At 36.3% G+C, this 26,905-nt stretch overlaps 1 pseudogene; it reads right to left on the bottom strand.

Annotated features, from left to right (window-relative positions):
• Window positions 1-10,379: 10,379 nt before the first annotated feature.
• LOC125282659 (olfactory receptor 4F3/4F16/4F29-like) lies at window positions 10,380-25,391 on the bottom strand (annotated as a pseudogene).
• Between the last annotated feature and the right edge of the window lie 1,514 nt (window positions 25,392-26,905).

Below are 26,905 nucleotides of genomic sequence, written 5' to 3'. Positions count from 1 at the left end.
TAATTTAGTCTTCTCTTTTTTCTTGATTAGTTTGGTTAGAGAGTTTCCACTTTTATTGGTATTTTCCAAAAATCTTTTGGTTTCAATGTTATTACTTTATAGATCTATTTTCTTTTTTATTTAAATTCAATTAATTAACATATAGTGTATGATTAGTTTCAGATCTTTCTATTTTCAATTCTTTTTCTATCATTACTTTTTCTTTTCTTCTGCTTATCTGTATTTAATTTAATCTTGTTCTATTTTCTTATGGTGAAATATTAGAGTACTGGTTTAATAACTTCCTTATAGTCTAATATTAGTATTTTTATAAAATTTTCCTTAAGCATTGCTGTAACTGCATTCCAGAAATTTTGATGTTGAGTGCTTTTCCGGAGTAGGAAACTAGTTTTGTCTGACCCCAGGAATTCAGTTTGACAGCTATCAAATCATTCTGAACAGCTATGAACTCAACCAGAGAATTAGAAAAGAATTGTTGTTCTACAAATAAAAAAGTGATGACTTTTTGCAAGGTAGGAGGTGCAAAGAAATGATCCAAGGTGATACATGGGAAGATAAACCTAGCACGGGAGGGAGCCTCCGTAACGTGGCTACTGGAAAGTGATACAGCAGCTGAACACAAAACTGGAACTTTTAGAAGTCTACTCCAGTGAGGGACAACCCTGCCTGACAGGCATTCAGGTGGAGAAGCAGGTTGGAATCCTAGGTGGGACAGAGTGGGTTCAGGATCCATGGGACCACAGAAAAAATGGGGGTGCCTGAGTGCATCAGAGTTCCCAGGCATCAGATAGGGGAAGCTGGCTGCAATCAGCAAGCCCCAGAATGGGCTTTCAGCCCAGTGTTGCCATAAATCACAAACTGCGGCACAGGTCAGGTGACTGCTCTCCAAGCAGGGGCCCAACAAATGGCAGAACCATGGCGAGACCCCCTTTCTCCCCCAGGATGAGCGGTGCAGGTGCATGCAGCAGGAGCCTGCAGCATTTGGACTTGAAGTAGGGTCATGTGTCTGGGATTGAAATGCTTGGTCATAGGTTGGGTGAGCACGGAGTGCAGACGGAGTCCAGGGAGACAGGAGTGATCCACTGCTTTTCCCTGAGGATGCACTGAAGAATAGGTGGGGGGTAGGGGGTGAGAGCTTTCAGTGCCAGGGCTAAAGATTGGGAGGCTGCCATTTTCATTTTCATCCTCCAAAGCAGTGTGGAAAGCCTTCAGGGAACAAATTCCGCAGAGAGCAATCCAGAGCCCCTTACTTAGCCTGGCCCCCTGAGCAAAGACACCCGAGAATCAGCAAAACAGGACCCTCCCTCATAAGATCAACAAGAATATCCAGCTAAGACCAAGTTTATGGATCACACAGAACTGCAAAACTCCAGGGGTAGGGGAAAATAGTATATAGAATTAATGGGAATTTTTTCCATGATTCTTTAGCCTTTCAATTTAATTTTTTTTCTCTTTCCTTTTCAACCAATTTCTTATTTTAATCAACTCTTTCAGTCTTTTTCAATTTTCATTTTTATAGTTACATACTATCTTTTCATTGTATTTAATTTTATTTTTGTATGTATTTGAGTTTTTCTTTCTCTACAATTTTGGTATGCAGTTTCTTCTAACAGAACAAAATACAAACAGATTCTAGTGTATTGCTCTGTTCTCCTCTGATTATATTCTATCTTTTTTAAAAGTTTTTATTATTTTTTTATTTATTTATTTTTAAAGATTTTATTTATTTATTTGACAGGGAGAGACACAGCCAGCGAGAGAGGGAACACAAGCAGGGGGAGTGGGAGAGGAAGAAGCAGACTCCCAGCAGAGCAGGGAGCCCAATGTGGGGCTCGATCCCAGTACCCTGGGATCACGCTCTGGACCGAAGGCAGATACTTAATGACTGAGCCACCCAGGCGCCCCTAAAAGTTTTTTTTTAAATATTCATCTTTATAGCTACATTCTATCCTTTCAATGTATTTAATTGCATTTTTGTATATATATAAGTTTTTCATTCTTTATAATTTTGGGATGTAGTTTCTTCTAACAAATGGACCAAAATACACACAGGATATAGTATATTGCTCTGTTCTGTTCATCTGTCTGTTGATATTCTTTTTTTTTTTTTTTGGTCTTTTAATATTCATTTTTCCAATTACACTCTATCCTTTCACTGTATATAATTTTATTTTTCTACATATATGTTTTTCTTTCTTTACAATTTTGGGATCTAGTTTTCTAAAAAACAGATCAAAATACACACAAGGCCCAGTGTACTGCTCCGTTCTGTTCACCTGTTTCATTATATTCTTTTTTTCTTAAATTTTTTTTTTCAGGTTCAGGCCTCTTCTGATTTATTTAATGTATATTGCTCTGGGGTCATTGTTGCAATTTTAGTATTTTGTTCTCTTGTTCATCTATTCTTCTCTGGATGGAATGACAAGATGGAAAAACTCACAGCAAAAAAGAGAACAAGAGGCATTACTGACTGCCAGGGACCTAATCAGTATGAATATACGTAAGATGTCAGAACAAGAGTTCAGAATAATGTATACAGAAAAGCTTGGCTTGAAAAAGCATAGATGACACTATAGAATCCCTTTATGGAGAAATAAAAGAACTAAAATCTAATCAAGTCAAATCAAAAAGGCTACTAATGACAGGCAATCAAAAACGGAGGCTCTAAATGCTAAGATAAATGAGCCAGGAGAGAGAATTAGTGATATAGAAAAAAAATGATGGAGAATAAAGAAGCTGAGAAAAAGAGAGAGAAATAACTACTGGATAATGAGGAGAGATATCAAGAGATAAATGATACCATAAAGCAAAACAATATTAGAATAATTGGGATTCCAGAAGAAAAGTAGAGAGAGAGGGGCAGAAGGTATACTGGAGCAAACTATAGCAGAGAACTTCCCCAATCTGGGGAAGGAAACAGGCATTCAAGTCCAGGAGGCACAGGTAACATCCCTTAAAATCAAAAATATAGGGCAACATCTCGACATAGTGAAGCTTTCAAATCTCAGAGACAAAGAGAAAATCCTGAAAGCAGCTCAGTGGACAAGAGGTTTATAACATACAAGGGCAGAAACATTATACTGGCAGCAGACCAATCCATACAGACCTGGCAGGCCAGAAAGGACTAGCATGATATATTCCAGGTGCTAAATGAGAAAAACATGCAGCCAAGAATACTTTATCAAGCAAGGCTGTCATTCAAAATAGAAGGCAAGATACAGAGCTTCCAGGACAAATAAAAACTAAAAGAATTTGTGATTACCAAACCAGCCCTACAAGAAATATTAAAAGGGGTCCTATAAGCAAAGAGATAGCCCAAAAGTAACATAGACCAGAAAGGAACAGAGGCAATGTACAGAAACAGTGACTGTACAGGTAATACAATGAAACTAAATTCATAGCTTTCAATAGTTACTCTGAATGCAAATGGGATAAATGCCCCAATCAAAAGGCACAGGGTATCAGACTGAATAAAAAAGCAAGACCCACTGATATGCTGTCATTTTAAACCCAAAGACACCTCCGCATTTAAAGTGAGGAGATGGAAAACCATTTATCATGCTAATAGACATCAAAAGAGCTGGAACAAACAAACCTAAAATTTGTATGGAACCAGAAAAGACCCTGAATAGCCAAAGGAACATTGAAAAGGAAAACCTAAGCTGGTAGTATCACAATCCCAGACTTAAAGCTCCATTACAAAGCTGTAATCATCAAGACAGTATGGTACTGGTACAAAAACAGACACATAGATCAATGGAACAGAGTAAAGACCCCAGAAATGGACCCTCAACTCTGTGGTCAACTAATCTTCAACAAAGCAGGAAAGAATATCTAATGGAAAAAAGACAGTCTCTTCAACAAATGGTGTTGGGAAAATTGGACCATTTCCTCACACCATACATAGAAATAGACTCAAATGGATAAAAGACCTAAATGTGAGACAGGAATCCATCAAAATTCTAGAGGAGAACACAGGCAGCAACCTCTTTGACCTCAGCTTCAGCAACTTCTTGCTAGACATATCTCCAAAAGCAAAGGAAACAAAAGCAAAAATGAACTATTGGGACTTCATCAAGATAAAAAGCTTTTGCACAGCAAAGGAAACAGTTGAAAAAAACAAAAGACAACCTACAGAATGGGAGAAGATATCTGCAAATGTCTTATCAGATAAAGGGCTATTACCCAAGATCTATAAAGAACTTATCAAACTCAACACCCCAAAAAACAAAAAATCCAGTCAAGAAATGGGCAGAAGACATGAACAGACATTTCTTCAAAGAAGACATACAAATGGCTAACAGACACATAAATAAATGCTCAACATCACTTGGCATCGGGGAAATACAAATCAAAGCCAAAATGAGATAGCCTCCCACACCAGTCAGGACAGCTAAAATTAATAAGTCAGTAAATGACAGATGTTGGCGAGGATGCGGAGAAAATCCTCTTACACTGCTGGTGGGAATGCGAGCTGGTATAGCCACTATAGAAAAGAGTATGGAGGTTCCTCAGGGAGTTAAAAATCGATTCCCTATGACCCAGCAATTGCACTACTACATATCTACTCAGAGGATACAAACATAGTGATCCAAAGGGGCACCTGCACCCCAATGTTTATAGCAGCAATGTCCAAACCAACAATGTTTATAGTAGCAACAACAGCCAAACTATGGAAAGAGCCCAGATGTCGATCAATAGATGAATGAATACACACACACACACACAATGGAATACTACTCAGCTGTCAAAAAATTGAAATCTTGGCATTTGCAAGGACATGGATGGAACTAGAGGGTATTATGCTAAGCAAAATAAGTCAATCAGAGAAAGACAATTATCATACAATTTCACTCATATGTGGTATTTAAGAAACAAAACAGAATAGCATAGGGGAAAGGAGGGAAACATAAAATAAGATGAAATCAGAGAGGGAGACAAACCATAGGAGACTCTTAACTAAAGGAAACAAACTGAAGGTTGCTGGAGGGAAAATGGGTGGGGGGGATGAGGTAACTGGGTGATGGGCATTAAGGTGTGCACATGATGTAATGAGCACTGGGTGTTATATGCAACTGATGTGTTATATGAAACTAAACTCTACCTCTGAAACTAATAATACACTATGTGTGCATTAATTGAATTTAAATAAAATAAAAGATAAAATAAATATAGAACAAACACTGTAACAAGAGACAAAAAAGGGCATTATATAATCAAAAAGGGAACAATCCAACAAGAAGATATAACAATTATAAACATTCACACACCCAACACAGGAGCACCCAAATATATAAAACAATAACAAACCTAAAGGAACTAATTAATAATAATACAATAATAGGAGGTGACTTTAACAACCCACTTGCATCAACGGACATATCATATAAACAGAAAATCAACAAGGAAACTATGGCTTTGAATGACACCCTGAACCAGATGGGCTTAACAGATATACTCAGAATATTCTATCCTAATGCAGCAGAAAACATTCTTTTCAAGTGCATGTGGAACATTCTCCAGAATAGATCAGACATTGAGTCCCAAAACAGACTTTGACAAATACAAAACACTTAAATCATACATTACACCTTTTCTGATGACACTATAAAACTTGAAATCAACCACAACAAAAAAACCTGGAAAGACCCTATGTACCTGAATAACATGCCACTAAACAATTACTGAATCAACCAGGAAATAAAAGGAGAAATAAAAAAAATACATGGAAACAAGTGAAAATGAAAACACAATGGCCCAAAACCTTTGGGATGCAGCCAAGTCCTGAGGGAAGTAAATAGCAATTACAGGCCTACTTCGAAAATCAAGAAAAATCTCAAATAAACAACAAAACCTTACACCTAAAGGAGTTACAAAAAGAACAACAAATGAAGCCTAAAGTCAGCAGAGGGAAGGAAATAATAAAGACTAGAGCAGAAATAAATGATATAAAAACTAAAAAAAAAAAAAAACTAATTCAATGAAATCAGGACTAATTCTTTGAAATAATAAATAAAATTGATAAACCTCTAGCCAGACTTATCAAAAAGAAAAGATAAAGGACCCAAATAAATAAAATCATAAATGAGAGAAAAATAATAACCAACACCATAGATATACAAACAATTGTAAGAGAATATTGTGAAAAATTGTATATGACCAAAATGGACAATCTGGAAGAAACAGGTAAATTCCTAGAAATATATAACCTACCAAAACTGAAACAGGAAGAAATAGAAAATTTGAAGAGATCAATAACCAGCAAAGAAACTGAATCAGTAATCAAAAAACCCTCAACAAACAAAAGTCCAGGATCAAATGCTTCCACAGGCAAATTCTATCAAACATTTAAAGATGAGTTAATACCTAGTCTTCTCAAAGTATTCCAAAAAACATAAAAGGAAGGAAAACATCCAGATTCATTCTATGAGGCCAGCATTACCCTGACACCAAACCAGATAAAGACACCACTTAAAAAGAGAACTACAGGCTAATATCCCTGATGAACACAGATGCAGAAATTCTCAATAACAGACTAACAAACTGAATCCAACAATACATTAAAAATTCATTCACCACAACCCAGGGGAATTTATTCCTGGGTTGCAAGTGTGGTTCAATATTCTTAAATCAATATGATACACTACATTAATAAAAGAAAGGATAAGAACCATTTGATCATTTCAATAGATATGGAAAAATCATTTGACCAAGTAAAATATTCATTCATGATAAAAAAAAAAACCTCCACAAGTAGTCTTTGAAGGAACATACCTCAACATAATAAAAGCCATGTATGAAAAACCCACAGCTATTATCATCCTTAACAGGGAAAAACTCACAGTTTTTCCTCTACAGTCAGAAACAAACAGGGATGTCCATTCTCACCACTCTTATTTAACATAGTACTGGAAGTCCTAGCCACAGCAATAAGACAATAAAATTAAATAAGAGCATCCAAAGTAGCAAGGAAGAAGTAAAGCTTTTGCTATTTGTAGATGGCAGGATACCATATATAGAAAACCTGAAAGATTCTACCAATAAAGGTGCTAGAACAGATAAATAAATTCACTAATGTCACAGGATACAAAATCAACATACAGAAATCTGTTGCATATCCATACACCAATAATGAAGCAGGAGAAAGGGAAATTAGGGACTCAATCCTATTTACCATTGCACCAAAAACCTAACCAACGAGGTGAAAGACCTATACTCTGAAAACTATAAAACACTGATAAAGAAATTTAAGACAACAGAAAGAAATGGAAAGTCATTCCATGCTCATGGATTGAAAGAACAAATATTGCCAAAATGTCTATACTACCCAAATCAATCTACACATTTAATGTAACCCCAATCAAAATGCCACCAACATTTTCCACAGAGCTAGAACAAACAATCCTAAAATTTATATGGAACCACAAAAGACCCCAAGCACTAAAAGCAATCTTGAAAAAGAAAAGGAAAATTGCAGGCATCACAATTCTGGACTTCAAGTTATATTACAAAACAGTATGGTACTGACACAAAAATAGACACATGGATCAATAGAACAGAAGAGAAAACCCAGAAATGAACCCACAACTTTATGGTCAATTAATCTTCAGCAAAGCAGGAAAAAATATCCTATGGGAAAGTCTCTTCAATAAATGAGAAGAACTTTTGGGGAAAATTTGACAGCTGTATGCTAATGAATGAAACTGGACCAATTTCTTATACCATACACAAAATAAATTCAAAATGGATGAAAGACCTACATTTGAGACAGGAATCCATAAAAATCCTAGAGGAGAACACAGGCAGCAACTTCTTTGACATTGTCCATGGCAACTTCTTTCTAGATATGTCTTCTGAGGCAAGGGAAACAAAACATAAAATAAACTATTGGGATGTAATCAAGATAAAAATCTTCATTAGAGAGAAGGAAACAATCAAGAAAACTAAGACAACCTATGGAATGGGAGAAGATATTTGCAAATGACATATCCAATAAAGGGTTAGTATCCAAAATCTATAAAGAACTTACCAAACTCAACACCCAGAAAACAAATAATCCAGTTAAAAAAATGGGAAGAAGACATGAATAGACATTCTTCCAAAGAAGACATACAGATGGCTAAGAGACACATGAAAAGATGCTCAACATCACTGATCATCAAGGAAATGCAAATAAAAACTACAATGAGATACCACCTCACACTTGTCAGAATGGCTAAAATCAACAACACAAGCAACAACCTGGTGAGGATGCAGAGAAAGGGGAATCCTTTTGCACTGTTGGTGGGATTGCAAACTGGTACAGCCACTTTGGAAAACAGGATGGAGTTTCCTCAAAAAGTTAAAAATAGAACTAGCCTACAATCCAGCAATTGCACTACCAGGTATTTATCCAAAGAATACAAAAACACTAATTCGAAGGGATACATGAACCCCGATGTTTAGAGCAGCATAATTACAATAGCCAAGCTATGAAAGTAGCCCAAGTGACCATGGACTAATGAATAAGTAATGAAGAAGTGGTGTATATATATATAATGGAATATTACTCAGCCATAAAAAGAATGCAATCTTGCCATTTGCAATGACATGGAAGGAACTAGAAAGTATTATACTAAGTGAAATAAGTCAGAGAAAGACAAATACCATATTATTTCACTTTTAATTATATAGAACAAACTGATGGTAACCAGAATGGGGGCGGGGAGTATGGATAAAACAGGTGAGGGGATTAAACAGTGCACTTTTGATGAGCAGTGGGTGTTGTATGGAAGTGCTGAATCACTATAATGTACACCTGAAGCTAATATTACAGTGTATGTTAACTAACTGGAATTTAAATAAACTTTTTAAAAACTCAATAAAATAAAATGAGAATAAACAAACAAAGAACATAATCAGATCTGCAAATACAGAAAACAAATCGATGGTTTTCCAGAGAGGAGGGGAGTGAAGGCTGGGGAAAATGAGTGAATGTGAGTAGAAGACACAGAATTCTAGTCACAGAGTAAATAAATCAAGGGAATAAAAGGCACCACATTGGTAATATACTCAGTGGTATCATAACAACACTGTATGGTGATGGTAGCTAGTAGCTACACTTATGGTGTGCATAGCATAACATATACAGAAGTTGAATTGCTGTGCTACATACCTGAAACTAATGTAACATTATCTGTCAACTACACTCAAATAAAATTTTTTAAAAATTTTAATTAAAATAAAATAAAATAAATTTATATATATAAATTTATATATATATATATAAAATTTATATATATATATATAAAATCTTCTAGGCCATCCATTTTAGGGTGGTTTCATGAATTCCTAGAAACAATGCCAGATATAGAGTAAGCACAACTCCATATATTAGTAAGCCAAAAAAAAAATTTTTAGAGAACAAAAAAATAAAACAAAGAATGAATTACTGGTTCATGAATGTGCATATGTATGTGATCAAAAGAAAATCAGAAGGTGTCATTGGTTTATGCTTTTCAAAATTCTTCCCAGAAAGGGTTACCTCACCAATAGAAAAAATATTGAGTGATCGTGAGGCAATTATCTAAGAAAAAGATTATCAAAGAAAGGGGTGAAGGGAGAACACAATGAAGCAGGAGAGATCAGTACTCCTCTAGTCTGAAATCAGATTGTTTTTAATTATTTGAAGAACAATCTGAACACAAAATTTTCCTGCTGAACAAGATAACTATGTCCTCCAAATCATAAAGCAAAAGTTAGCTTGTAATAGACCTGAAGAACCTGGATTAAATGGGGCGCCTGGGTGGCTCAGATGGTTAAGCCTCTGCCTTTATCTCAGGTCATGATCTCCAGGTGCTGGGATCAAGCCCCACATCGGGCTCCCAGCTCAGCAGGGAGTCGGCTTCTCCCTCTGCCATTCCCTCTCCTTGCGCTCTCTCTGCCTCATTGTCTCTCTCAAATGAATAAATAAAATCTGTAAAAAAAAAAAAAAAAAAGAACCTAAATTAGATATGAATATTTCCCAACTCACCAAAGGAATAAGAAAAAGATCCATTATTGATAAAAGTGGAGATTATCAATTGTAAGTAAATAATTAGCATGTCGGATACATCGAAGAGAAAATTATAAGAAAGTATGTAGATAAATTGAATAATGATAAACTGAAAAATTGAGGCAAAGAAATTATTAAAAGTAGCACATATATGTGCAACCCCATATGAATCAACGTAAGTTTTCAATTAAGGTTTTATTTGTCTAAGTCTTCATGATTCTAAGGAAAGAGGAGCATTCTTAAAAGGTGTGGAACACAAATCAATTGCAGAATCACTAAAGAAGCCAATTCTAAAATTTCAGATACAAGCTACATGATGATCACGATAAAAATCTTACAGCATTTTTTACAAAATCTTTCTAAAAATCACTAATGGCCTGAAAGCTCTTTTCATTGCTGTCTTCATCTCTTTATTCCTGAATGTGTAGATGACTGGATTTAAAAAAGGAGTGAGAACTGCATCAGAGAGAGCAAGAAATTTGTCCATCCGTGAACTGGGATGTGGCCATGTATAGATAAACATGGTTGGACCAAAGAAAAAAAATACCACAGTGATGTGAGCTGACAAAGTGGAGAGGGCCTTGGACGAACCACCTAAGGAATGTTTCCAAACAGTAAACAGGATGAAGATGTAGGAGATGAGGAGTATGAAGAAAGAGCCAACACAAAGGAACCCACTGTTGACTAGTGCCCATGAACTGCAATCTGTAAGTATCTGTACAGGCCAGTCTGAGGAGATGAGAAAGGTCACAGTAAAAGCTGTCCAATACATTAGGACCACAGAAGGGTAAATTAACAATAAATGCTAGTTGGAACAGTGAGTGAATAATGCCAAGAGCCCAAGCAGCAGCCAGAAACAAAACACACATTCGTGGGCTCATAATGGTCAAGTAGTGGAGAGGCTTACAAATGGCAACATATCTGTCAAAGGCCGTGGCGATGAGTAGCACCATCTCCACGCTACCGATGACATGGATCGAAGAAGATCTGGGCAATGCAGCCTCCAAAGGAAATAACTTTGTGCTTTCTGAAAGGATCATAAATCATCTTGGGTGAGGTGGCAGAGCAGGCCCCCAAGTCAGTGAAAGAGAGACTAGACTGGCCAGTAGGAAGTACATGGGGGAATGTGAGGATCGATGGTCACAGAAAACACAATGAGGATGTTTCCAGTCATGCTTGCCACATAGAGCACACAGGAGAACACCAGGAGGAGAAGCTGGATCTCCCATGAATGAGTGAGTCCCAGAAACACAAACTCAGACACACTGAGTGATTCCTTCCGTCCGTGGATCCAGCCAACTGGGCTGCCACTGAAATCATGAGAACTAACAATGTGAGGAAGAAATTATGATTATCAGGAATTATAGTGGTATTAATTATTTATGTTGCATTACAAATGAGAATTACCTGGTAATCCAATTCTTCAGACTTCATAAGTAATAATGATAATGGTGACAATGATGATGACATAAGCACAACTCAGGAGATCATATTATAATTGGAACTATCAGGAAAACCTCTCATTGCCTAAAATTAATAGGAGAATTTGGCAAGAAGAAAAGCTTCACAGGTGCCTATAACAAGAAACAGAATATATAAGCAAGAAGGTATATTTGCTCATGAAAGACAAAGAGATAGTAGGTGAAAATAAAATTTAATTACGCACAAAGGGAAATTATAGTTTTACAAGTTATATCTGACTCTACTTTCCTATATCAACACATTTCATCTCCCTTTTATGATCATTTTCAATTTCTTCTCTCTGTACAGTTTACATTCAGGGAGTAGGATTGTGGGGAAACTGATTAATCAATGGATCACCATTTAGGAGTGAAAGTTTTCTGAAACATGAGATAGGAATGAATTAAGGAGAAACACACTGTAGAACAGGACACAGATTGAGATTAGGGGCAATGAAACTGAGGAATAAGAAAACACCAAAACCAAATGAGAGTAGTAAAAGGAGAGGAATGGGCTTTATCAAAGATAGAATTTCATGTTTTTATTTCATCACATCAGATCAGGTTCACTGCTTTCCTGAATCTTCCCATTTTTTCTATTGTGGTAAAAACAATACAGCATTAAAATTTACCATCTAAATCCTGCATAAGTGTACAGTTCAGTATTATTAAGTATATTTGTCTGTGGTGGAAAAGATCCCTAGAACTTCACCTTGTAAATCTGAAACTCAATCCCATTAAACAATAATTCCTTTCCCCCTACCCTCAGCCCCAGGTAAACACCATTCTACTTTCTGTTTTTATAAATTTGACTACTTTAGGAACCTCATAGAAGTGGAATCAGACAGTATTGATTTATTTTTTACTATCTTATTCCACTTAGCATAATGTCCTCAGATTCATCAACTACATCTTCCCATTTTTTTAAAAGTACTATCAAAATCATACAGAGATCTCTACTGGCCACTCGACTCAATAAAGTTCCCTCTGGAACCAACACCTGGCCCTGCAAGACTTTTATCAGGACCTAAGATATATACAAGTATTTGGGATTTCGCCCTAGTTTCTGCTAAAGCATGGCCCTATATCACCACAAGGAATGTGAAATACACCTGAAACAGCTTCTATTTGTCCACACATATAAAATGCTTATGGCCAGCACTTGGAAACATTAAAATATTACATTTTTCTTCATCAGTGATTCAGCCATCCACTCCCTTTTTCTGCTCGGTAGTATCTCCATCTTTTTAAAGTATTCGGTACTTTATTGTAACTTGCTCTGATATTTGACATCATCGTACTCAATGTGTCTGAAATCCATGCAGGTATATGGTTATCTCCAAGATCATTTGTACTTTTAAGCTTTAGCCCATTTTGAAATGAAAAGAATGTCAAACTTCAGTAATATTATAGGAGGGCACCAGAGTTATCACCTTGGCTTGATCACATGCAGATACTAAAGGGTTGGTAGCTGGGGTACCTGGCTGGCTCAGTTGGTAGAGCATGTAACTCTTGATCTCAGGGTTGTAAGTTCAAGCCCCACAGTGGGTGTAGAGATTACTTAAAAATAAATCTTTAAAAAACAAGGGGTTAGTGACTTTTAAGTTTTGGCTATGTTTTGTATTTGGGAGGAGAAGGAATGAAAGTGGTGGAGAAGATTCCATTGCTCTGTCCAGATACCCACCATAATGAATTCCCCAGTAGAGGGTAAGCCCTGAAAACAGCTGCTGAAATTTTATTCCTTCAGAAGGTGCTGGAATGTAATACAGGCTTACTGGCATTTCTTCTCCTTTTGCAGAACCAGCTCCAGGAATCTGAAGAATCTTCTCAAAAAAAAAAATACAGTTGATATTGTCATCTATCCTAAAACATATCTCTACCCCAAAACTTAAAAAAGCGCTCACTATGATCTGACCCCAATTCTAGCTCGCCAATACTCAGCTGAGTCTCTCCATATGCAACTGAATCAAATGATTTTGCTGTCACCTCCTGAGTCTACAGTCCATAGTCTCAAGACACACGCTTTCTATAGCCTGAAGCTCTTCAGTCAGAAATCTCTGAGCCTGGGCTGGAGAAAAAGGAACCACCTGTGTTGTCATTGTGTGAGAGACAGATGGGAGGAAGAGGACTGGTGGGATAAATATGCATGGGTTACTGATGAAACATAGAGACTTCTGTGTGGAAAGCATACTCACCCAGTGAAATCATATCAATATTTCTATCTACGAGACAGCCTGTTCCAGACTGACCATTACACAGATGAAAAGCCTGAGATTCAAAAATGTAAACTGAATTGCTTATAGTTACATAAGTGCCAGAACAGGGACCAGAACCTAGGTCTCTGGATTCTTGATCCAGAAACTACTGTTCCTGTGAAATATAACCTAAGAAAGAAGAGTAAAATATCATAATTAAAAATGTGATTTTCTGAGGTAAAACTGACACCAAATACAGCATTTATACAAACCACCTATTATTTGCACAAATTATTTTGCATGACAATAACTACATACAACAATAACAACGTGACCAATTAAATGTTAGAAGTAAATGGTATACAGAAATGAAATCTTTTGAAAGACAAATACCATGTGATGTCATTCATATGTGGAATTTAAGAAACACAACAGATGAACATAGGGGAAAAGGGAAGAAAAAAAAAGAGAGATGGAGGCAAACCATAAGAGACTCCTAACTGTCTATAGAGAACAAACTGAGGGTTGCTGGAGGGGAGGTGGGTGGGGGGATGGGATAAATGGGTGATGGGCATTAAGGAGGGCACTTGTAGTGATGAGCACTGGGTGTTACGTGTAAGTGATGAATCACTCAATTCTATACCTGAAACCGATATTACACTACATGTTAACTAGCTAGAATTTAAATAAAAACTTGAAACAAACAAACAAACAAACAAGAAATGACATCATTTATTGCTGCCACACTTCGAGTGCTCACTCTTCTCATTTTAGTGCTCATTCGGAAGAACCCAACAGCAGTACAATATTGAAAGAAGTTCGTTTATCACATCATCATTTCTGCCTCTCTATAGTTGGCTGTTCTCAAAAGTCAAATAATGTTCCCAATTATTTTTATAAAGATTTCCTTGAGAGTTCCAGTACATAATGGTCAGGGTTTGTTTTTGGTTTTGGTTTCTAACTTCTATAAGTCACAAACTCAATAAACCCATCAGAAAGACATAAATTACACATGTGATAGCTACAACATAAGGTAGCATACAATACATGCCATACAAACAGTAGAGAAAATTATTTGCTGAATGTGTGAGGAAAAAAAAGAAAGAAATTCAAAGGAAGGACCAGTATTATCCAGTAAAGTCAAGGATTTCAGGAAGAGAATGGAATGTAACGTGTCCCTTTTATTTTTTTAAGATTTTATTATTTATTTGAGAGACAGCAAGAAGGGGGAGGGAGGGAGAGGGACTCCTCACTGAGTACAAGCCTGACACAGGCCTGGATCCCACAAACCCAAGATCACAACCTGAGCCGAAATTGAAAGTCCAACCTTAAACTGCCTGAGCCACCCAGGTGCCCCATGCTGTGTCCTTTTAAATATGAGGGGGAAACACCTTAATCTGTAAACTGTAGTCTTTTGCTATTAACCATAATACCTTAAAAGTTTTATTTGTATTGCCCTAAGTTACTAAGTGTTAAAGTCCGTAAATATTTCCAGAATGAAACATTGGTTAATAACCACTCCACACTCAGGAACCAGTGACTCTGACACTGTTTCTCTGCCATCTTTGAAATAGATTCCACACACACAGAAGAATATTTATCTCTTATATCAAAACTGATAATAACCATAACTAATGGTCTCTATTCAGAGGCACCCCATCCTCTAAAACATATACCTTGCTTGGGGATGAGGAAACTTTTCTCTGCAAACCTACACCTAACACTGAATTTCATGAAGCTTTGCAATAATCTGAGAGGTAGAAAGAAATAGGGAAGAGAGGAAGTAGAAAGCAATATGAAAAGAGAGAAAGACACAAGGAAAAGAGAAAATAGAAAAGACACATACTGAGGTGCCTGGGTGGCTCAGCTGGTTAAGTTTATGACCCTTGATCTCAGCTCAGGTCTTGATCTCAGGGTCATGAGTTCAAGCCCCATGTTGGGCCCCACACTGGATGTGGAGCCTACTTAAAAAATATAGATAGATAGATAGATAGATAGATAGATAGATAGATAGATAGATAGATGAGAGATAGATAGATACACACACACATACTATGATAATGAAAGGAAGAGAGAGAAAATAAACCGTACAGGGACAGAGGGGGAAAGTTCAGAAGAGTTCAGATAAAATTAAACATAAAGATCCCATTTCCACCTCTGAATAAGTGATTCAATTTGAAAAGGCAAACTCCTTCAGTTCCTGCCCAGCAGGCTCACAATTTCCTGTGACTATCGCATATGATAATGAATGGAAAGACTGCTTTTTATAATGCAATGCAAATGGAAATTACCCTGAAGTTATAACTACTACTCTAACTTGAGAAGGCCACAATAGAGCTGTGAATAGCTTGGGCTCTGAAGTCTATGAAGCCTGTTTTTGAATCCAGACTCCACTACAACTTGCTATATGAGCATGGGAAAGGTACTTAACCTCTCCGAGCCTCAGTTTCCTCATTTGTAAAAGGAGATAACAACACCTCCCTTGCAGGGCATGGTGGGACCTACGTGATATGATGATATACATAATATGTACCTAATGCAGGACCTACCACATTGTAAGGGCACAATGAGTGGTACCTAGTAAGTAGTCAGGACCAGCTAGCTGTATGTCCCCGTTCTGAGTTCCAAGTGTTATTTTTTTTTTTAATTTTGAATCCATTATTCTGAGATAATTAAGAAGAACCAGTTTCAGTTTAGGTTTTCATGTCTATGCTGGTGTCCAATAGCTTGAAAAGTTTCATTAGGACATTCCCTGTAGGATAATTTTGCTCCGAAGTGGAGACACTGCTCAGGGCTTGATTTGTGAGAAGTTTTTGTCCTGACGAATAATAAGAAGGGCTGTGCCATTTCCACAACCTCCCTACAGCCAAAGTCGTGGATAAATTCTCAAAAAAAAAAAAAAAAAAGCCTTGACCACCTCAAATAATACTGGTCATTTGCCCCTGCACGGGGTGGGGTGCTTCCAAAGATGTGCTCATCCAGAAAAAAATTTGATTAAACTTACCTAAAAAGAGGAGGAAACCCACAAATACCTATCTTTCAGGAAATAACTTGCTCCCTAACTCCCATTTTTTTCAAGATTCATTTAGCATCTTTAGCTATAACTGTTACTAACTCTGTACAAATGGAAAACACAAAGAGAATTTATGCATGTCAAAAAATCAGTTATGGATGCAGATGGTAACTTAGACCAATGTAGTCCTAGTTCTGTTTTTTCTATTCTACTGTGCCTTATTTAATTATTTTACTAATTAAAATATATTTACTCAGCATCTGTTTTTGTTAGTTGCTTGGTAAGACAATGCCTATCTCACATCTTTTTTTTTTTTTTTTTGGTTTATTACATTTTATTTTATTTTTTTATTTTTATTTTTTTATTATATTATGATGTAAAGTTCAATGATTCATTAGTTGCGTATAACACCCAGTGCACCATGAAATACGTGCCCTCCTTACTACCTATCACCAGCCTATCCCATTCCCTATCTCACATCTTAAGTCAGTATCAACAAACACAGTAAGATGAATGCCACAGACTTAGTTATACCTGAGTAAAGTGGAAGGAGAAAGCCACAGCTGTAGTGATCAGAGAGACAAGATGGAAAATGTGGCATTGAGCAGCACTTTTATAAACAGTAATATTATAATACACAAAGAGAGTCTGAAGAATCATTTCAAGCAGAGAGCACAATATAGAAATGACAGTTAAGTTCAAGTTACTCTAAGACAATGGTAAAGACTGCAGGTTGCCCAGAGAATGGAAAATGTTTAAGAGAACAGTGGAAAATAAGATGAGAAGGAAAGTTGAGACTAGTTTTATCTGACCTCAGGCTCTAACTTCAGATGGTGGAGTACTGAGTACTGTTAATAAATAAAGGGGAATAAAGACTTAGAGCAAGGAATTAATGGATGAGACCAGTGGTGGAGGAAGATGATTCATTTGCCAATGTGACAGACAGGCTGGAAGGAAAGGCCAAACAAGAAAAGAAGCCCAATTAAGAGACTGCTATAAGAGAGTGGATCTGACTTGAGAAAATCTTCATCACATCACCAAAACCATCTCTACTTTTACACTGGAGAAACCTTTGTTCTCTGATTTTCTTACCATTCTTATCCCCCTCACCTACCTGTTGTGCCAAGGGAACTAAGAGATCAGCATCACTGAAGATTCAGAGTCAGTGCATCAGACCTTATTCAGGATCACTACAGACGCACACCAATAGCTTTATAAAAACAGTGTCACAGTAAGAGTGAAAGTTAATCACGGCCCCAGAGGGCAGTGACCAAGTGATGCTGCAGAGATCTGGGACTGCCAGACTGAGATCAATTGACCTGGGGAATTATCACCTATGATCATTTTGGTTTTCCCAGTGTAGCTAAGCAGAGAGGCTATTAATGAGAAGAAATAAGAGTTTGTAGTTTTCTGACAAAGAGACTCTTTGCCCTATTCTAGAACTATTTGGAATCTTTATTTTACTGTGACTGAATATGCATTCACAGAAAGATATAAACTGGATTTTTGCATTTTTAATCATTTTATGATCATTTCAATAGTACATATTTCATCTTAGGTATGTGAAAATACAGAAAAGTATTTTTAAAAATCTTGAGGACAGAATATATTGAGTTTTTTTAAAAAGAAAATATTTTCAAATGTGAAAATAAAGTGATTTTAGAAATCAATCCTTTTGCATATTATTTTATTGAACCCTTATTTTTTTAAAATTTTTTATTATGTTATGTTAGTCACCATACAGTACATCATTAGTTTTTGATGTAGTGATCCATGATTCATTGTTTGCGTATAACACCCAGTGCTCCATGCAATACGTGTCCTCCTTAATACCCATCACCAGCCTACCCCAATCCTCCATCCTCCTCCCTTCTGAAACCCTCAGTTTGTTTCCCGGAGCCCATAGTCTCTTGTGGTTCATTCCCCCTCTGTTTACCCTTCATTCTTCCCTTCCTTCGCCTACCAATCTCCCTGCTATTTCTTATGTTCCACAAATGAGTGAAACCATGTGATAATTGTCTTTCTCTGCTTGACTTATTTCACTTAGCATTATCTCCTCCAGTCCTGTCCATGAACCCTTAGAACAGCATAGCCAAGTAAGCACTATTATTACATGCATGACTCCAATTATGTATCAATTCATGCATGACTTCAATTTATGTATAAAATTATGTATTTATATAGCTAATAAAGCTTAGCTTCATCTTTGAACCCAAAACTACAAAATTCATTCTTGTTCTTCTCTTCAGCCTTCTTCTTTGACACAAATTTTGTCAAAGTACAGAATAAAGATACAACGTTACCCACCCATTTTATAAGGCAAAATCAAAGTATCAGGCAAGAACAATACCACAGCAAAGAAAATTAGCAGCCCCATCACTTTTGAAAATAGATATAGAATTCCAGCTTAAGAGAGCAGAAAAGGCAGTTATGTCCTCTTGTCTTCCTTCTACACACAAGTGACAAGGTTCTCACCAAACCTCATTCATTATAACCCTTCCTTCTTATGCACTCAAGACCCACAGCAGCTTCCCCCAACCCTTCTATATCATCTGTGTTTCTTCCTCTATCGTGTGGTTCCCCTCTCCTTTCACCATGTGTTATATCTCCCATCTTACTAAAATCTCTTGATCCAACTTTCCCTTCTGGCTATTGCTCCATTTCTGTAAAGACCTTTGCATCAAAATTCCTCAAAAGAGTTGCCTCTGCTCTCTTGGTCCAATTCCTCTCCTGTATTTTCCTCCAAATTCACTCCAACCAAAATTTGTCCCCAGAACCTCCACTAAAACTGGGTTTTCAATTCTCCCATGACCTCCGTATCAAAATCTAATGATCAAGTCTCAGTTCTCATCTTTTAACCATTATCTATTCCAAACGTCATGTGCATTTTCTTCACTTGGTTACTCAGGTACCACACAATCCTGGCTTTCCTACTATGTCACTGGTGGCTCTTCCTTAGTCTCCATTAATTGTTATTCACTTCCTGATCTCTTGATTTTTAAGAATACCAGGGCTCATGCCTTTTCTATCTATATTCATGCTCCAGGTTTTCTCATCTAGTACCATGCCTTTAAATAACCTCTGTGTATTAACTTATATCATCCTCAATGGGGAAAAACAGAGAGCTTTTCCTCGACGGTCAGGAATAAGACAGGGATGTCCACTCTCACGATTACTACTTAACAAAATACTGGAAGTCTTAGCCTCAGCAATCAGACAACAAAAAGAAATAAAAGGCACCCAAATAGCAAGGAAGAAATCAAACTTTCACTATTTGCAGATGACATGATACTCCCTATATAGAAAACCAGAAAGACTCTACCAAAAAAAAAAAAATGCTAGAACTAATGCATGAATTTAGCAATGTTGCAAGATATAAAATCAATGTGCAGAAATCAGTTGCATTTCTATACACCAATAGCAAAGCAGCAGAAAAAGAGATCAAAGAATTGATCCCACTTACAATTACATCAAAAACAATAGGATACCTAGGAATAAACCAAACCAAAGTTTCTGTACTCTGAAAACTACAGAACACTAATGAAAGAAATTGAAGAGGACACAAAGAAATGGAAAAATAGTCCATGCTCATGGATTGGAAGAACAAACATTATTAAAATGTCTACACTACCCAAAGCAATCTACACATTTAATGCAATCCCTATCAAAATACCACCAGCATTTTTCACAGAGCTACAACAAACAATCCTAAAATTTGTACAAAGTCCCTAAATAGCCAAAGCAATCCTGAAAAAGAAAAGCAAAGCTGGAGGCATCACAATTCCAGACTTCAAGCCATATTACAAAGCTTGACGATATTACAAAGATGACTACAAAGTACTTATCAAGACAGTATAGTATTGACACAAAAACAGACACATAGATCAATGGAAAGAATAGAAAACCCAGAAATGGACCCACAACTATACGGTCAATTAATCTTTGACAAAGCAAGAAAGGATATCCAATGGAACAAAGACAGTCTCTTCAACAAATGGTGTTGGGAAAACTGGACAGCAACATGCAGAAGAATGAAACTGGACCACTTACTTATATCACACACAAAAATAAATTCAAAATGAATGAAAGACCTGCATGTGAGATAGGAATCCATCCAAATCCTAGAGGAGAACACAGGCAGCAACCTCTTTGACCTCAGCCACAGTAACTGCTTCTAGACAAGTCACCAGAGGCAAGGGAAATAAAAGCAAAAATGAACTATTGGGACTTCATTAGGATAAAAAGCTTCTGCACAACGAAGGAAACAATGAAGAAAACCGAAAGCAACCTATGGAATGGGAGAAGATATCTGCAAATGACATATCCAATAATGGGTTAGTATCCAAAATCTATAAAGAACTTATCAAACTAAACACCCAAAAACCAAATAATCCAGTTATGAAATGGTCAGAAGACATGAATAGACATTTTTCCAAAGAAGACATACAGATGACTAATAGGCACATGAAAAGATACCCAACATCACTTATCATCAGGGATATACAAATCAAAACCACGATGAGATACCACCTCACACCTGTTAGAATGGCTAAAATTAAGGGCCCAAGAAACAACAGGTGTTGACAAGGATGTGGATAAAGGGGAACCCCTTTGCACTATTGGTGGGAATGCAAACTGGTGCAGCCACTCAGGAAAAGAGTATGGAGGGTCCTCAAAAAGTTAAAAATAGAACTACCCTATGACCCAGCAGTTGCACTACTAGATATTTATCCAAAGGATACAAAAATACAGATTCAAAGGGATACATGCCTCTCACTATAGCAGCATTATCAACAATAACCATACTATGGAGAGAGCCCAAATGTCCATCAACTGCTGAATGGATAAAGAAAAAGTGATACGGGGTGTCTAGGTGGCTCATTCAGTTAAGCGTATGCCTTCAGCTCAGGTCATGATTCTGGGATCCTAGGATCGAGTCCCGTGTCTGGCTCCCGGCTCAGTGGAGTCTGCTTCTCCCTCTATACCTTCACCGCGCACTCTCTCTCGCTCTCTCTCAAATAAATAAATGAAATCTTAAAAAAAAAAAAGTGATATACATACAAACACACACACAATGGAATGTTACTCAGCCATCAAAAACAATGAAATCTTGCCATTTGTAACCACATGGATGGAGCTAAAGTGTATTATACTAAGTGAAATCAGTCTGAGAAAGACAAATACCATACGATTTCATTCATATGTGGAATTTAAGAAAAAAAAACAGAGGAACATACGGGAAGGAAAACTGAAAAAAAGAGAGGGAAGCAAATCATAAGAAACTCTTAACAATAGAGAACAAACTGCAGGTTGATGGAGGGAGGTGGGTGGTGCAGCATGACTAAACAGGGGATGGGTATTAGGGAGGGCACTTGTTATGATAAGCACTGGGTGTTATACGGAAGTGATGAGCCATTAAATTTAAATAATTAAAAATAAGGTGATCAACTTAATCATAAAAATAAATAAATAAATAAATAAATAAATAATAAATAAACATCTATGTATCAATCTCTTGCTCATATTTCTAACCTGTATACCAGACTTGCTTATCCAGATACCTACTTTACATTTCCACTTGAATATCCAAAAAGCATCTTAAATGTAACGCGCACACAATTGAACTCCTACTTTAACCTACTCCTTCAAATAACTGATCACAAATCCATCTTTCCAGCTGCTTATGTCAAAAAACTTGGGAATCACTTCTCTAAAATTCAATATCCATCAATTGGCAAATTGTGTTAGCTCACCCTTCAAAATCTCATCATTTCTTACCATTTGCATTGCTACCCAAGCCAGTTTCCTTCTTCCCTTAATCTGCAACACAGTAGTAACTAACCACTGCTTAGACACTTTTCCTAGACTATTCTTAGCAGGACAACCAGACAAAAAGTTAATCTTATTTTTTTCCTTTTTTTTTTTCAATTTATTGAAAAAATTCAATTTAAGTTTCAATGTGGGGCTTGAACTCACAACCCTGGGATCAAGACCTGAGATCAAGAATCAGATCCTCAACAGACTGAGCCACCTGGGTGCCCCAAAGTTAATTTTAAATGTAAATTATATCATGCCATCCTCTGCTCAGAATCTTCCAATGATCCCCCTTCTTCAGAGTAAAAGCCAAATCTGTTACAATGGTTTACAGAATCCTATATGATTTGGCCCCACTTTACCTCCATGAATATTCTCCTACTATTTTCCGTTTATTATATTGACAAAGTCACACTGGCCTCCTTGCTGTTTCTTGAATACAACAAAGCACTTGACGCCTTTGTACTGACTATCCTCTCTGCCTGGGATGCCCTTCTCCCTGATATTTACATTGATAATCCACTCACCTATATCAAACCTTCCCAATGATGCCTACACCCTGACTACCCTACTCAGAAGTGCAACCCACTCCCCACAACTCTGGAGTTTCAGATTCACCCTAACCTCCTCTATTGCACTGGTAAGTGCACTCATTTCTATTTAACTTACTACAGAACTTACTTGTATGTTTTGCTTATTATTTATTGTCTGGATAGCCTCACAATGGTAGGAATTTTATATACACATATAACATATATATACATACTATGTATATAATACGATATATATGTACATTAAATATATTTTTAACTGAGATATTCCAGAAGCTTACAATAATGCCTGGCACTCAGTAGGCACTTGGTATTTGCTGCATAAATGAAAAATTGAAAAGAGGAGGTGGAGGGAAAAGGAGAGGGAGAGGACGAGAATCACTCCTGGGTTTCTTGTTTCCATGAGTGGATAGATAATAGTGGAAGAAGACACAGTTTTCAGTGATGATCACAAGTACCATTTTGCATTTATTCAGTCAAAGGACATATGAAAAAATGCCAGAAGACAGATTACATATGAATCTAGATCTCAGAAGAGACAAGGACTATGTTTTATATAATAGTGTAGTATAAAATGGTTACAGATCAGAAGGGAAATGATTACTCACTAAATGGGGCCAAGAAAATTAATAAACAAATTTGAGAAATTTAGATCCTCTCCTATTATTTTCACTAAAAATAATTTTCAGATGGATAAAGTATTTTAGAAATACATGTTCATGGATATTCTTTAGGTATTAGAATGGAAAAGGACTAAGAATAAAACTTACTCACAATAAAGAATAAAACTATAAAGTCACAATTTAAAAGCTCCATGAAGTTGGTCACAAAAATCATTACTTTCATGTTGCAGAATATGATAGGTAAAATTAAAAAGAAAACCGCAAATTGGGGAAAATATTTTGAACATAGATACAGTAGTAAAGGAGTTAGTGTCTTCAACATATATGTGAGACTGGTAAATAAATATGACAAAACTAATATTCTATATATGAAGATGGGGAGGAAGAACACCTCAGCAAAGGTTCTACTTCAAATTAGAAAAAACACGTGACAATTTTTTGCCTGCCCTAAATTACTACTTCCCTTCCACGGATGGTTGTTCCCCACCTCCTCCATTTCAGAAATGCTCCCCTTCAAATTCATTCAGTTCTCTGGAGGCTCTCAGGCAAACCTCTTGATTTGAGGTTGCCAAGAGAGGAAGGTTGCTGAAGTAGGCTCTCAACCTACTTCTTAGCAGGTACAAATCTTTGGGGAGAAATGATAATGTGAATAAAGAGTTTAAAAGATTATTATCCCCTATTAACTCCAAATGTATCACTCTACAAAGGAAGAAATCTGAAATACAGACAATATACATGCAAGATTTTCAAGACAGAGTAAAAAATTAAAGATAATCTGACCAATGACAGAGGAATAACAAATATAATTATGATATAGTCATATAATGCAGTACTATGTATTTAAAATTATTTTGTACTACAATATCTAATAATGTGAAAAATTTCTCAGAATGTAATATTCATCAAAAAGGCAGGATAAAAATACAGAGACCATTAAATCCCCATTTTGTAAATATATGTTTTTATTTAGGCATAGAAAAACACTAGAAATAAGTATATCAAGATATTACTACTAATTATCTCCATATGGTGATTTTATGGAGATGATTTCTATTTTATCACCTCTAATTAACAAATAAATTTTTCGTTATTAGAAGAAATTTTTTTCTTTTATTAGAAAAAAATCTCCCCAAATAAATAATAAAACATAGAGGATTTCACAACAGAAGTAATGGAAAATACAATCTTCTTAGAACCAGAGATGTATTTCTCAGTACCCTTTTGATTGTAGATGACAGAACTACACCTTAAGCAAACTTAAGCAAGAGGGTTAATGTATTGGCTCATTCATTAGCTCAGCTGGAACAAACTAATTGGAGGGCAAGAATGAAGCAGAATGCTCAAGACAGCTGGAACCAAGAAAATGATTACTGCCAAGCTTCTATCTTTAAAACTTATAGCTTCTCCAACATATCTTTTTTCAGTATCCCAGACTTGGTTTTTGACAACAGGAAATATGATTGCCAGTGGTTTCTGCATATATAGCTCCAAAAGAGATTGTGCTTGTTTTCTCTCTATTCTCAAATCCAACATCCTGGGAAAAAGCTCAGATTTGGCCCATCTTGGTCAGAGGCTCATACCTGCACCCTTCAACTGTGGCTAAGAGATGTGCATTATGACTTGGTTCAGAAGCCCAACCTTTGACCAAACAGTAGGGGTCAAAGAAGTAAGACTTAATGTCACCTTCATAATCATACCACATGGTTACTGCAAGAGAAAACTACATTTACCAAGAGAAGAAGGTTGCTGATTTGAGCAAACAACAGACTAGATGTTCTTTAAAAATCATTATTTCTTCAGAGTAAAAAGAATGACCTTTAAAATTAGATGATACAGAAAATCTTTAGGCACTATGCAGTTAATGAATGTATACTGTAATAGATATAGACCTGAGAGAAAGGCAGAAAGACAAAAGATTGGGAGTAAGCCTTTTTTTTTTTTTTCTTTTTAATGAACACACACAAACAGTGAGGAATCTAGGAATCCCTGCTAGGCCTTTTGAACATATTTTAATTAATGAAAGAGAAAACCGAGTGGAATTTCCATTTTAAATACACCACTTCCAAACAAATTTTAGGGAGACTGAGCATAACTGGTAGCTACTAAATTGATAATATATGTATTGGTTTTCCAATAGTCAAGAGCCCCCAAGAGGGGGCTGAATGAATGAATGAATAATATAAGAGCAATGGAAATCAAAAGAAAAGGCACATAAATTATCAAGTGAGATGAACTATGAGGTAAATAAGGACCATTTATAAGACAATAGGAATACTGATAAACTGGTTAAGATGTATGGAGTGGTTCAGAGTCATTCACACTACATCTCTGAGAATGAGCCTTGGTTCCTCTGTGTTGAAATGGATAAGAATTGAAATTTCTAAATTGGTGTATGCAAATCCCTCATTATGATAGAAGAGAATATGGTCATATATAAAAAGCCTCCCAAACTAAAATTTAGCTTGTAATGACTCAAATCATGTAAATGCAATGGGAATAGTATTATGTCAGCAGAAGAAAAAGGAAGAACCTGGCTATTTACAAATGAAAATAAGAATGAATCTTAAAGAATAAAGGGGTTAGACAGCCTGAAACACAGTACAAACAAAAGTCAAAAGTTAAAACTTGTGAGACCAGCCAGCGCTGTCCAGATAGAAAAGTGGCCTGGTCTAAGGATCCTATTTTTCCACTTGTTATGGAAAGCATATCCTAGTGTGGAGATATAAGCATTAATCATCAAAATCTGATATGATTAAATATTTGAATAAATCCATCTAACTCCTCTTGCTCTGATTCCCTGCTCATGAATGTCCTTATCACCTAACTTCTCAGAAATTTCCCTATAATGAAATAGTAAGTTAGGCTTTCATGAAAGTTTAGACCACTTTACTAATTTTTTATAGCAAATTAACAAATTGACATCTTGATATACATATATTTCTATCCAGTATCAATTTATTTAGTGTCAATCAGCAAGTATTCCCTTGTATAACTCCCACTGAAGAGACTCAATTTTGAATTCTAGACCATAGTAAATTCATCAAGATAATGTCTCCTGAGAGACAGCATTTGGCCTTCTCTGGGAGATATTTTTTATCACACAACATGCTTCCTTCAACAATAGACAGCAACACAATTTCTCAATTAAGACTCTTAAATAACCATGTTATTTTCATCTCAGACACCTAAACAGTAGTAAGGTACTTGGAAACTGAT

Source organism: Ursus arctos, unplaced genomic scaffold (genome assembly GCF_023065955.2).
Source record: "Ursus arctos isolate Adak ecotype North America unplaced genomic scaffold, UrsArc2.0 scaffold_23, whole genome shotgun sequence".
Taxonomy (NCBI): domain Eukaryota; kingdom Metazoa; phylum Chordata; class Mammalia; order Carnivora; family Ursidae; genus Ursus; species Ursus arctos.
This window is presented reverse-complemented; position numbering and strand designations above follow the sequence as displayed.